Genomic DNA, 14033 nt, shown 5'->3' with positions numbered 1-14033 from the left:
GAGCCCCCCACCCTCACCCCCCCCCCCAGTGGTGGCTGGGAAGCGGGTGCTGGGTGGAGTGGAAGGCCGCCGTGTCCGCCCCTAAAGCCTGTGCTCATCGTCCCCTTGGGGTACCAGGCCTTCCTGCAGGTCAGGGTCCCCTCAGGGCGATCATCTAGAGGAAGCCTTCCGGGGGCCTGGATGACAGCCAGGGTGACATCAGCAGAAGGCTTGGCTGCATTTATGGCTGGGAGGTGGGGGTGGGGTTGGCAGGCCCCCGGGGCTAGAGAGGGGGACAGTTGGGGCGGTCTGGAGAGGCCCAGCGGTCTCCTGCAGCCCAAGGGCGGGGAGTGGCCGTTTCAGCCTGGCAAGCTTTATGAAATGATCATGAGGTCACGGCTCATAACACAGAAGAGGTCGGGCGGAGGCGCCTGGCTGGACAGAGGGCCTTTGTTCCCCCGGCAGGGACTGCGGGGGGCACTTTGCCCAGAATCGTCTCAGAGAGGAAGGAAGCCGAAGATTTATCTCCCCGAGTCTAATCAACTTCCTTTGGAGAGGCCGCTCTCTGTCCCACCCAGAACCCTGAGCGGCCCCCCGAGAACGCTGTGCCACACATCCCCGAAGGCCCCGACGTCGAAGGGCCAGGAACACACGGTTCGCTCGGGGAGGCTTAGAAAGGCGCGTACGTGAGGCTTCTGTGCCAACCAGGCACGGTCGCAGCTCCCCTTATGGGTCCCCCTCCCGGCCTGCTTGTCAAGTTTTGTTTATCGTGGTCAGCTCGTGTTGAAACAAGAGGAGCAAGAAAATGGCCAGAAGCCGGAGGATGTCCCCCAGATCGATAGCTCGGCTGGAGATGGACTGGAGGCCGAAGGTCGGCTCATCGATCACCAGATACCCTTGGAGGACCTGCTCCCAGAAGGGCAGTTCGCGGGCGAGTGAGCGAGGAAATGGTTAAGCCGGGCGCGCACGGGGGCTGCGGCGGCCAGGGGGCCGTGGAATGCGTTCTACAGCAAGTTGCAAGATACGCTTGTTTTCTGCCAACTGCTGACAGCGGTTTCTGCTTCCACACGGAAGCGTGTCGCTCCCGCGGGCCCCTGACCCCTTGGCCGGCAGCGGCCGCCCCAGGACTGGATGCCTGACCCCAGCGGTGCCGGTCAGCGTCTCTGCCCCGTGAAATGGCCGTCGAGACGGGTCCTGGGACACGGGACGTGCGCTCTTGGGTGAGGCCAGCCTCCGGGTGGCTCCCTCGAGGACCGGGTAGGGGCCTCCTGGGCATCTCCTGGTTGCGGGGCTCCTGGGCGGCTCAGCCAGTTAAGTGTCCGACTTCGGCTCGGGTCATGATCTCACGGTTCGTGGGTTCGAGCCCCGCGTCGGGCTCTGTGCCGACAGCTCGGAGCCTGGAGCCTGTTTCGGATTCCGTGTCTCCCTCTCTCCCTGCCCTTCGCTTCTTCATGCTCTGTCTCTCTCTGTCTCTCAAAAATGAATAAGTGTTAAAAAAAAAAAATTAAAAGAAAAAGAATTCCAAGCAGAGCCTGTGGGCATCCAGGTTACGCCCTCATGGACACGGCGCTGGGTTTACCTTACCTGCAACCAAAGGAACTCAATTGAGCAAGACAGACCTGGCTGGAAAGGTGGTCTTTCCACTCAAAGGAAAGGGCTTTCCGATCCTCCTAGAACTTCATTCAAGGGGGGCCACCACTGGTGGGGGGAACCGTAGAGGACAAAGTCCAGGATGAATATTTGAGAGAAAAGGTAGCCCCCAGAGCAGATGTCTGGTGGAGAGCCCCATGCATGCGGGGCAGGGGTCCATGGGAATTGGGAGCAAACTCCGGTAAATTCCATGTTACTAGGGCGAGTGTAGACAGAGCCGAGCCCTCCAGGGCAGAGCAGGGCAGCTCAAGAACCCCACAGGGGACCTCTGCACGCGCCTGACCGGGCAGAAGTCGGGTCTGGACCGGATTAGAGCAAAGAGAACCTTCTCCTCGCCCAGTGCAGCCAAGGGGCCCCCTCCGCACACCTGCCCTTTGGTGTCGATTGTCGTGTTTAAGAAACCGTGGAATCGGCTGAATCTTGTTCTCATTCTCCGTCGTGAGTTCGTGTATGTCCAGCCCACCTAAGCCCCCAAGGGCTCCCCATTTCCCAATGCCATCACATTGGGGCTTAGAGCCTCAACATATGAGTTTCGAGGGGACACAAACATTCAGTTGGAAAGGCTCTCCCTGGGGGGTTTTCCTGAGGATCTGGCTGCGTATCCTGACCCCGTTGCTCTAAACAGATCTCAGCCGTGAACACAACCACGTGTGCAAATAGGAGTCCTTCTAGTGAGTCTCTGAATGTGGCATGGTCTTGGTGACTCCCGACACACCGTGTGTGTGTGTGTGTGTGTGTGTGTGTGTGTGTGTGTGGCTTCTTGCTTTTTGTGTCCGGAAGGTCTTTGTATTTCTTTGATAAGGAACGACTAAAGGTGCTTTACGATGGTCGAACGAATGCGCCACCGTGATATTTCAGCAATGAGATCACGTTCTTGGGGTGGCAGCCGCAGGGGCCTTTCTAGCAGCCGGCTCTGCTGTGTGGCTTCCTGCTCCTGGCCCTCGGGCTCCGATGTCCTTCCCGATGACGAGATTGGCAGAACCCTCCCAGCCTCCCTCCTGCAGGCAGGAAGCGGCCAGGGTGTCCCCGGGAGGGAACTCGTGCGAAACAAGAAATCAGGACTCCGGGGGCGGCTGGCTGGCTGGCTGGCTCAGCCGGTTAAGTGGCTGACTCTTGATTTCGGCTCAGGTCATGATCTCACGGTTCCGTGAGTTCGAGCCCCGGGTCGGGCTCTGCACTGGCAGCCTGGAGCCTGCTTGGGTTTCTGTGTCTCCCTCTCTCTCTGCCCCTCGCCCGTTCACGCTCAGTCTCTCTCTCAAAAATAAATAAACATGAAAGAAAGAGAGAGAGAGAGAGAGAGAGAGAGAGAGACAGAAAGAAAGAAAGACAGAAAGAAAGAAAGAAAGAAAGAAAGAAAGAAAGAAAGAAAGAAAGAAAGAAAGAAAGAAAGAAAGAAATCAGGACTCCCAAATAAGAGATGAGATCTGAGCCATCGAGGAAGGAGCTTCCAGGGACGCTCCCAAGGTCCTGAGGCGCGTCTGGGGAACCCCTCTCAGGAAGACGGAGCCATCTGGCCACTCTATTCTGGAAGGGTCACTGCGTCCACATTCACCGTCCCAGCCACCGCCCTCGTTACCCGTGTGAATGAGAGAATCAGAATGACGTGATCGCAGAGGACTGGGCGAAAGGACACGGCGCTAAAATATGCAAACCCGGCATTCCCCAACTGCCCATAAATTTGCAAGTTGGTAACATTTTTGGGTTTCTTTGTTTCGGTCCTGGCTGGTCTGGCTTGGAGGGTGTTTGTCCAGACTTCCCAGAGTGGCGTGGGGGTGGGGGTGGGGTGGGGCAGGGCCACCTCCCCAAGCTGCAGGTGTCTCTGGAGGGTGGGAGCAGGGAGCCCACCAAACCTGGGGTCCCAAAGGGCGCAGGCTGAGGGACACGGGGAGGAGGGCGTGGTGATCAGAACAAGGGCTGTGGCATCAGACGGCGTCCCCCAGCCTGCCTCAGCCTCGGCAAACGTGGGCAAGTCACAGGACCTCTCTGAGCATCTGTTTGCTCGTCTGTCACATGGGACAATAGTTTCTACCCCAGAGGAGCCCCCGGGAGGATGAGACCTTGTGCTTATGAGGTACAGACACCAGCCTCCGCCCAGGGTCACCACGACTGCAGGTTACGGACAAGGTAGAGTTTCTACCTTCCTTTGGGCAGAAAAGAAGGTCAAGGGGAAGGAGCTAACCTGTATCTAAGTCAATAACGTACAGGTGCCTTACAGTTTATTTGCTCCAAACGAGACTCTGCGAGGCAGGGTAGGACTTTTCAAAAAACGTAACGTGCCCGCAACTTCCCCGGAGGATCTCCAGCAAAATTAGCTTCTGCTTCGGCAGCTCTGGGGGTGGTGGCCGAGGGTCTGCGTTTCTAACGGATCTCAGCCTTTGCTGGTGCTGCTGGTCCCTGACGCCACCCTGAGTGACACGAACGGAGGCAACTCTCACTGCGCCCATTTCACAGAGGAGGAAACAGGCTCCGAGAGGAAGCCTAGTTTTCCATCTGCCAGAATCCGTGTTCGGGGCTTTGGTGTGGAAATGAGAGGACTGACCCCCAGATACAGCTGCAACCCTTTTATGACCTTGAAAAAAGTCCTGGTCATTGGGGCGCCCCGGGGGGGGCTCCGTCGGGGAGCCGAAGCGTCCGACTTCGGCTCAGGTCATGATCTCGCGGTTCGTGAGTTTGAGCCCCGCGTCGGGCTCTGTGCCGACGGCTCGGAGCCTGGAGCCTGCTTGGGATTCTGGGTCCCCCTCTCTCTCTGCCCCTCTCCTGCTTGCCCTCTGTCTCTCTCTCTCTCAAAAAGAAACATTAAAAAAAATGTTTTTTTTAAAAGTCACAGGCACACATCCTAAGCCGCTGCGATCCCCACGCGGTTGTCACAAAGTCGGCCTGGACAGATTCTGAGGTAGGGGGCTGCGTTATCCCCACGGATTCACACCATTCCAGACCGAGGTGCGTGGGAGCGCTGGTGGTTTGTTGGGCGTGTCGAATCGAGCAGAAAAACAGGAATAACGTAAGCCAACTTCTGCTGGCCACTGAGGAGCCGGGCGCTATTTTGAGAGTTTTCCTTAATGCCTAGAATAGGAGGTGGGTGCGATCACTGCCCATTTTACAGACGGGGAAACTGAGCCAGGCAGAGAAGTGGCCCGGTCACACAGGGCAGGTCTGCCCTGCCCCCTTTCTTTTTTTTTTTTTTTTAATTTTTTTTTCAACGTTTATTTATTTTTTGGGGGACAGAGAGAGACAGAGTATGAACGGGGGAGGGGCAGAGAGAGAGGGAGACACAGAATCGGAAACAGGCTCCAGGCTCTGAGCCATCAGCCCAGAGCCCAACGCGGGGCTCGAACTCACAGACCGCGAGATCGTGACCTGGCTGAAGTCGGACGCTTAACCGACTGCGCCACCCAGGCGCCCCCCTGCCCCCTTTCTTGATGGACTGCCCACAACGAGCCCCTGAGGCTGCAGGCTGAGGGCATTTCTGCCCTTAAACTCTGTGGGTTTGGGTCCTGTTCCTGAGCTGAGCTGGCTTCCCCTCTCTTCGTGCGTCCTTTCTTTTCTTTGCAGCAAAGGGCAGTGGTGGAGTTCACAGATTCCAGAAGCAAATCCCAGCTCAGACATTCTCATGGGATTTTGAGCAGGTCAGTTAAGCTTTCTTGGCCTCTGTGTCCTCGGGGCAGTAACGCTTGGTTAATGCCTGAACTCGCCTCGTGGCCCGAGGGATAATTAAACGGTTCTGAGCCGCGAAGCGCTCGGCACATAGTGTGATTTGCGTGCTTGGTACTGTTATGTTTTCAAATAACGTCCATATTTACTCAAAGAACAGAACTTGGTTGGAAAATTCTTTTTTTTTATTTTTTTATTTTTAACGTTTATTTATTTTTTTGAGAGAGAGTGCGTACGCGCACAAGCAGGGAAGGGGCAGAGAGAGGGGGAGACACAGAATCCAAAGCGGGACCTTCCTGAGGCACCTCTGGGCAAGTGGTCAGCAATCCCCAGGACCTTCGTGTTTCTCTACAAGTAAGGGACGCTTAGTTGTCACACGGAAAGTGAGTCGTTAAGGTAAGGGTTCTAACTACGAAGTCGGTGTCCATGGGACAGGGGAAAACATTAACCAAAAAGCATGCACGGGCCGCCCGGCTGGCTCAGTCAGAGGAGCGTGTGACTCTTGATCTCGGGGCCGTGAGCTCGAGCCCCATGTCCTCCCACGAAGCCCCAGCCGGCACGGCAACAGCTTCCGGTGACACACCCGCGGTTCTCGATGCTGCTGTGCACGGGAACCCCCGATGCCTGAACCCCGTCTCCCAGAGCTGCTGACTCCGTTGGTGTGGACGCAGCCTGGGCATCCGGGCTTGTATGAACTCCCCACGGGATCCCGCAGACCGTCTGTGCCGTCCGAGAGCGTGTGTCCGGGCGTGCGTCCCAGCTCCGGTGGCCTCCCGCACGTGACCGTGGAGGACTCGGGACACTCATCTGTGGGGCTCATCAAACCGGCTCCTGATTCTGTGGCGTCGTGAAGTGTTTCCCCGAGCATCGCCAGATGAACGCCCTTTTATTTGGGGCCCGTCCTTCCCTGTCGGCCTCCCCTGGATGTTGGGGCCCCGGTTTGCCCCATGAAATCAGCGGGCTGCCGGGTGGGACCAGGCCTCACAGCCACCTGGCTGCGTGTCTGTGGCCCTCGGTGTCCCGGTGGGTGTAAGAGCCGAGGGCTGTGGTCAGGGCGGTGCACAACGCAGTGGGCGTGAGCGCGGCCCCCGCCAGCTTCCGGAGGGCTGACATCTCAGAGGACACAGCCTCTCTCCCTCCCGGATGAGAGGGGGTGTGACAAGCATAAGCCCCTCAGAGAGGAGCGAACTGCAGGCCGACCCGTGGTGGCTTGAACGGTTCCCCCCCCGCCCCCCGCCCCCCTCCCCCCCGAAGACGTGTCTGCCCGGCACCTGTGTGCGGGATCTTGTTTGGAGATGGAGGTTTTGCAGATGTCATGAAGATTCGAGATGAGCTCATCCTGGATCAGGACAGGCCCTGAATCCAATGACCGGTGGCCTTACGGGAGACAGAAGAGAAGTCACAGACACGGACGAGGCCCTGTGACAATGGCAGCAGAGGCGTGTGATGCGTCTGTAAGTTCCGTGGCACCGAGGACCGCTGGGAGCCACCAGAAGTCAGGAGAAACCCAAAAGGGATGCCCCTCCCCCAGGGAAACAACTCTGCCCCTACCTTCATTTTTTTTTTTTTTTTTTTTTTTTTTTATTCTTAAGAGAGAGAGACAGACAGAGCATGAGCAGGGGAGGAGCAGAGAGAAAGGAGGACACAGAATCCGAAGCGGGCTCCGGGCTCCGAGCTGTCAGCCCAGAGCCCCACGCGGGGCTCGAACCCACGCACTGTGAGATCATGACCCGAGCCCAAGTTGGACGCTTAATCGACTGAGCCACCCGGGCACCCCACGACCACGGAATTTAAAGTATGTAGGACCGTATGGGTTTCTGGGAAGGTCAGAGCCCGGAAGACCGTGGCCCCTGAGGGAGTCGGGGTCCCTTCCTTACTGACGCAAGGAAAAAAGATGGGGAGACTGAGGCTCAGAAAGATGAAGCATCTTTCTCAGTGTTCCGCAAACAAAGTCTGCAGAATTGGACCCCAGCCAGCTGTCCGACCACACACACTGCCCCCACCCCCCCCAGTTCACGCTGACTGTACCCCTTCGCAGGGTTTTAGCGGGCGTCGGCAAAGCCCTCTTTAGCCCAGGGCTTCTCGAACTTTCACGTGCCCGTGAATCACCTGGGAAAAAACGTAGGTTCTGGCGCCCGGCAATGCCCCCACTTGCCCGCAGATCTGCAAGGGTTAGGAACAAGCTGCAGGGTCCAGGGTGAAGACATTCCAGGCCCGTAATCACACCAGAAAAGCGAGCGTCCTACAAAACAACGCGCTCTGTTAATGGCTCTTTAAAAAAAAAATCTCATCTTCCCGAGACTCGGGTGTGAAAACGATTTTACTCGATGCAACAGAAGTTAGGCGAGTATTCTCATTTTTCAACGTCCTTTTCGCTTTGTATCAGCCCCTCGACGTTTTAACTGGCTCGTGAAATCCACACGTCTGGCCGCTCGACATCGGGCCCTTTGTGTCAAAATGTACAAGACCGCGAAAGGCAGGCTTGCGCGGAAAGGCCACAGATGGGGAACAAGCGACATGCTGGTCCGTAAGGGACGGGCTCAGTTATCTGTTCTCAGACGGCGGCACGTTATAAAAACAGACGGTCGTGTGAGCTCCAGGGTGGATGGTACACGGAGGAAAGAGACCAGGTATGACGCTGGCTTCCGGTGTGTGTGTTGAAGGGGCTATGGATGCACTCGGGTGTGGCTTCACAGACTGGCTCCGGGCAAAGCCCCCAGAAGCTTGTGGTCTTGGCTGCCTTGGGGGAGCGGGACTGGGGGGCCGGGTGTCAGGATTTCCCTTGTATTCTAGCCTCTCTCTCTCCGACTGTTTGACGTTGTTACCGTGTTGGCTGGCCGTGTGAATGATTCACCACACAAGTTAATAGAGTGAACGTCCGGGAGCCATCAGTTGAATGGAGAGGCCAGTTTGGGGGTCTGGGAAGGAGATCCCGAGCCTGCGGCTATTGATGGGGGATTTTGCTGCTTTCCACCTCAACGGAGAGAGCGCGGGTGCTCTTAAAGTCCCCACGGGCTGGCATGGGTGGAGGTTGTCAGAACACATCCAGGGTTCAGGCCCGTGCTTTTTTCTTTTTTTTTAACTAAAAAAAAATTTTAATGTTTATGTATTTTTGAAAGAGGGGAGACAGAGCACGAACAGGGGAGGGTCAGAGAGAGGGAGACACAGAATCTGAAACAGGCTCCAGGCTCTGAGCTGTCAGCACAGAGCCCGACGCGGGGCTCGAACCCACGAACCGCGAGATCATGACCTGAGCTCGAGTCAGACGCTTAACTGAGTCCCCCAAGGCGCCCCGGCCCCTGTTTCTTTAAGGCTCTGCTCCTCAGGCTCGGGCGTGCATCAGAATTGCAGGGAGGGTTCCTTAAAACATAGCTTGTTGGGCGCCCCCAGCCTCTTGATTCCGAACGTCTGGGGGGGGGGTACCTGCACCTGCGTTTCCCACAAGCTCCCAGGTGATGTGGATGCTGCAGGCCCAGGACCCCACGTTGAGGGCCACAGCTCTGAGGGTCCCCACCCTGAGGTCGGGTACTTCTCTCCCCAGATAACCTGCCAGCCCTTCTTCGCGAAGCCCCCCGCAGCAGGTGGGGGACCCCCCCCTCCCCGGCCCACTTTGTCAAGGTTAACTGGGAAAGCAGGCAGCTGAGAATTGCCAGGGGCGTGAGGGACAGTCTAAGCCGCACCCAGACGGGCTCTGTCAGAACCTTCCAGCATGGGCTCAGCCTTGGGTCGTTGAAAAACCCTGCAGGTGAGGTTTAGAGTATGGGCTGTGCATGGTGTCCCGGGGCCGCTGTGGCTCGGGACCCCAAGCTCTGGCTGAAACGGCGCAAGCGTTCTCTCTCTCCGCTCTGGAGGCCTGGGGTCCAGAATCACTGTGGCGTCAGCAGCGCTAGTCCCTCTGAGGCCGTGAGGATCTCTGTTCCAGGCGCCCCTCAGCCTGTGGACGGCCACCCTTTTCCCCGTCTCCTCGCGTCGTCCTCCCCGTGTGTGTCTGTCTGTGTCCAAATTTTAAAACGACGCCAGTCACGCTGGATTAGGGGCCCACCCTGCTCCGGAATGACCTCGTCTGAACTGATGACGTCTGCACTGACCCTATTTCCAACTAAGGCCACATTCTGAGTCCTGGGGTTGGGGCTTCGGCCTATGAATCGGGAGGCGTAGAATTCAGCCCCCAACAGACCGGGTGTCGAGTTTGTTTTCCGGACTGTAATGTGCACGCAGGTTAGTTGGGGACCTTCTTGCGATGTGGATTCTGGTTCAGTAGGTCTGGGGCAAGACCCCAGAGCCCGCATTTCTAACCGGAGCCCCCAGATGGAGGGTCAGACGATATTCAGGATTTTTGTTAACGGTATTGTGGTTGGGTGACAAGTGTCCTATTTCACAGGGACGGAGATGGGCCTATTTAGGGCTGAGGGTCAGGACGACTCTGGTCTCCTTTCAGATACCGGCAGCCGTAGGAAATAGGGCAAAATGTTAACAGTTGCTAAATCTAGGCGGTGGGTAGAGGAGGGTTTGTTTTATTCTGCTTTGTGCCTCTTAGGTTAAAGAATTTTCATAATCTTTCCAGGGTGTCCAAGGGGCAGTGGGGGCTAAGTACCTCTGGGATGGATGGAAGGACAGATGGGTGGGCGAGGGGGGGGGCTGGGGGACACTCAGGAGTGGGGCGTTGGGCTGCAGGGGTGCCCCTGAGTGCTCTGACTGGGGACAGCAGGTTCGCACCCCAGCACCTTCTCCGCGTGGTACTGATCCTTCCCCCACCGACCCTGTCTCCGGTTTGTTGGCGGGTGGGCTCGGGGAGGGGTCAGGAGTGGGGCGGCATTCTGGGATCCCCGGGGCCTGCTTCACGGGCCCCGGGGGCAGGGACACTTTACGTGTCTGAGCCGCGCAGGCCTCGCTTCTGCGTCCCCGGCCCTTAGCACCGAGTCTAGCACTCAGCAGGGGCGCAGGAGACGGGCTGAGCGAGTGAACGATGTGACAAACTTACCCTAAGGGACTGGTCTCCTCCAGGGAAGCCAGGCTCAGGATGCCATTCCCCATACAGGAAGCCCTCCTCGGGGTTCTAGAAAATGCAACTTACTGAGAGAGTTGACGCTTAAAACCGTCTTCTCACGCCATTTTAAAAATTAGGAAAAGACCCCACCCCGTCGCTGAAGTCTGGTATTTTCCACGCGCACCACACATCCCGTTTACAGCAGCCCCTGAACCTGTGCCCCGCGGCCCTGGGCGTGGTTGTGGCCAATGTCGCCTCGTCCCCGCCACACAGCGTTCTTGGGGGTGGGTTCCTGGAGGCCTGTTCTGTCCCCCCCCCCCCTTTATGTTTTAGCTGCCGGACAGGAAGGTCTCTTTGACACCTAATTCCTGGTTGCCATAGATACACGGTCCCTTCGGGGAAGGTAGTGAGCAGACTGCAGGCTTGGAGGCCAGACCTTCTGCAAAAATCCGTGCAAAGCCTCTTTTGAAACTGAGGGCTTCCTTTATGAGCCCTGCTGCCCTCCCGGCCCCGGGGCTGCTTTTCACCACATAAGGCAGTCCCCGCGGTGGCCCCACGCAGGTGAGCGGGCTGAGACACAGGCCTTGCTCAGCTCAGCTGTAGAGACACTGCCATCTGGGCCTGTGCACAGAGGATTTTAGCAACGAGGAGGTTTTGGCACCTCTCATGGTCTTAGAGGAAGAAAAAGGCCTGTGGACCACAAAAGCAGAAATGCAGCTTTGTCGTGGCGAGACATGGTGGGTTGTGAATCTAGGATGTCACCAACTCTGCGAGGCTCACGAAACACTGTGAAGAGGCCATGTGTGTCCCGTGTCACCCAGAGTGGGACGGCATGCGTGTGTGTGTGTGTGGGGGGGGACGGCCAAACCCAGGGTGTGAGGAGTCGTCGGGTCTGCTCAGGAGGGTGGAGGTCACTGAAGGGTTTTTAAGCTGGTGACAGGTGTGAGGGCACAGGTGTGGGGTCGCTGCTCCCAGGGCAGGGGCAGGGCGCCCCTGGGGCCTTCTCACACTGCTGGTCTCTGGCTGTCCTCTCCTGCCTTCTCCTTCCTATGACCCCTTTGAGGATACTGATGAAGTTTTAAAAAAATTTTTTTTTAAATTTTTTTAATGTTTATTTTTATTTTTGAGAGATAGAAACTGAGTGCGAGCGGGGCAGGGGCAGGGAGAGAGAGTGGGGGGAGACACAGAATCCGAAGCGGGCTCCAGACTCTGAGCTGTCAGCCCAGAGACTGATGCGGGGCTCAAAGTCATGAACCGCAAGATCATGAATGACCTGAGCCGAAGTTGGATGCTCAACGGACTGAGCCACCCAGGCGCCCCGATGAAGTTTTATTTGGATAATTGGAGAGGCAGGAAGAGACTAGAGCCCCAAGTAAATGTCACATGCGCAAACCTTTGAAAAACACGCGATTCAAAGAGCACAGTATGAAAAGAGGAAGGAGAGAGACTGGGTGATGGCGAAACCAAGGTCAACACTGGATGGTGGTTGGCCAAGGTCAACACCAACCGAGATAAGTCACAGTGATGGCCTGTGTCCTTGATACGATGGACGAGCAGACGCTTTACACCCCTCAAAGGGGTGTAAATCTTCACCCCTCAAACCCACAACCCTAGTCTAGTCATGAGGAAAACACCAGGCAAATCCCAATAAAGGGGAACCCGACAGAACACCTGACCAGCATGCCTCAAACTGTCCCGGTCATAAAAACCGAGGAGAGTCTGAGCAACCATCCCCGCCTGGAGAGCTGCATGTAACGAGGGATCAATATTGCTTCACTAATGGTGACAAATGTGCCATACTGATGTAAGATGTTAATCATAGGGGACACTGGCTGTAGGTTGCACAGGAAAGTTTATGTATTTTGAGAGAGAGAGAGAGAGAGCGAGAGAGAGAGAGCCCACGTGCATGTGTAGGGAAGGGACAGAGAAAGGAGAGACAGAATTCCAGGCAGGCTCTGCACCGTCAGCGTAGAGCCCGACATGGGTCTTGAACTCACGAACTGTGAGATCAATGACCAGAGCCAAGATCAAGCTGGCTTAACTGACTGAGCCACCCAGGCACCCCTAAAGAGTTTATTTTTAAGTAATCTCTACCCCCAACCTGGGGCTCAAACTTACAACCCTGAGATCAAGAGTCACGGGTTCCACCTACGGCCAGCCAGGCGCCCCTGAAAACACACAGGACTGTAGCAAAGTCTCTTACAGTGATCGTGGGCGCCACCTTGTGGGCGCCTGGCCTCATTGGCTGTGACAGGTCTGGGTTTGGAAAACGAAAGAGCCGGTTTTTGTTCCCTGCAGTGACTCTAACCCAGCAGGGGTGAGGGGTGGGGCCAGACCAGAGGCAAAGCACACACAGGACCCTTCATCGTGGCTGCTTCTGTTGGCCCCTTGACCTTGAGCTAGAGATGGAGCTTTCTGTCCCACTGTCACCGGTCCAAGATAGCTTTGCAGGTGCAACCATGATAGCCTTTTTATTTCCTGCCGCTCCTTGAACCCGCTCGACGCCCGATGAAAAGTCCAGCCCTTCCCCATGATTTTTTTTTTTTTTTTCTCCATTCTTGGGAAACTAAGTCTCGGGTCACTTTTAGATTGCTGGTGGTCTCAGTTTAGCCCTGAAAAATGTCCAGTCCCGACTGATAACGCTCGGACCTGCATTCAACATTACATCTTCCCCTCTCCCTTCTAGAGCCTGCTGTGGACATTTCGGGGGGGGGGGGTTGGGGGAGTGTGGTGTTTGTCTTCCTTGCTCCCTTCTTCCCTTACAGCTGCTGTTGTCACTAGGGTTGCTGGATAAAACCGGGATGCCCAGTAACATTTGTATCGATCATTTCTTTTCAGGGTGAGTAGTAGGTCCCATGCAACACTGGGGACTCTACCAAAAACAATGACTGTTGATCTGAAATTCAGATTTAACTGGGCATCTTGTGTCTTCATTTGCTACCTCTGGCCACCCTGCTTTCTGACCCCTGCGGGCTCCCAGCTGAGGGACGGAGGGAGGAGAGGTTATCCGTGCTCCCCCCACCCCCCGTTGCTGCTGTAGCAAACTACCCCACCTTTAGTGGCAGTAACTCACTCCCTTACGGTTCAGGAGGTCACAGGTCTGAGACCAAGATGTCAGCAGGTCTGTGTTCTTGCTGGAGGCTCCAGAGAATTTCTCCCCTGCCTTTTCTGGCTTCTGGAAATCCTGTCTGGCTCTGACCCTCCTGTCTCCCTCTTAGAAGGACCTGTGATGGGGCGCCTGGATGGCGCAGTCGGTTAAGCGTCCAACTTCAGCCAGGTCACGATCTCGCGGTCGGTGAGTTCGAGCCCCGCGTCGGGCTCTGGGCTGATGGCTCAGAGCCTGGAGCCTGTTTCCGATTCTGTGTCTCCCTCTCTCTCTGCCCCTCCCCTGTTCATGCTCTGTCTCTCTGTGTCCCAAAAAAATAAATAAACGTTGAAAAAAAAATTAAAAAAAAAAAAAAAAAAAGGACCTGTGATGACATTGGGCTCACCTGGAGAGTCTAGGGTTCTCTCCCCATTTCAAGATCCTTAATCACATCTGCAGAGTCCCTTTTGCCAAGTAAGGGCACATATTCACAGGTTCCGCAAATTAGAAAGTGGATGTTTTGGGTGGGGGGTGGGACCTGCTATTTGGACCCCCGCTGTGGCCAGCTGGCTTTGGGCCATCTGGGCCCAGCCCGTGTTCACAGCTGATCTTGATCTCAGGGCCACTTCGGTGCATCCTTGGAGGCCTTCCTGGCCCGCTGCAACTCCCCCGACTGGGCAT

General features: G+C 56.4%; 1 protein-coding gene across 4 annotated transcripts in view; it reads left to right on the top strand.

Annotated features, from left to right (window-relative positions):
• The window catches only part of MEAK7 (MTOR associated protein, eak-7 homolog), a 52962-nt gene that overhangs the window by 16412 nt on the left and 22517 nt on the right, over window positions 1-14033 (top strand). The window contains exon 1 of one of the 4 annotated variants that reach the window (XM_045045560.1): window positions 7734-7910. The exons of the other annotated variants lie outside the window; for them this stretch is intronic. The gene's annotated coding sequence lies outside the window, so the exon portion shown is untranslated. Of the gene's footprint in view, window positions 1-7733; window positions 7911-14033 lie in introns of those variants that run through there. 4 annotated transcript variants of the gene reach the window in all.

The sequence above is a fragment of the Felis catus genome, chromosome E2, assembly GCF_018350175.1.
Source record: "Felis catus isolate Fca126 chromosome E2, F.catus_Fca126_mat1.0, whole genome shotgun sequence".
In the NCBI taxonomy this organism is placed as follows: domain Eukaryota; kingdom Metazoa; phylum Chordata; class Mammalia; order Carnivora; family Felidae; genus Felis; species Felis catus.
The sequence above is the reverse complement of the archived record's forward strand: the minus strand, read 5'-3'. Positions and strand labels throughout refer to the sequence as shown.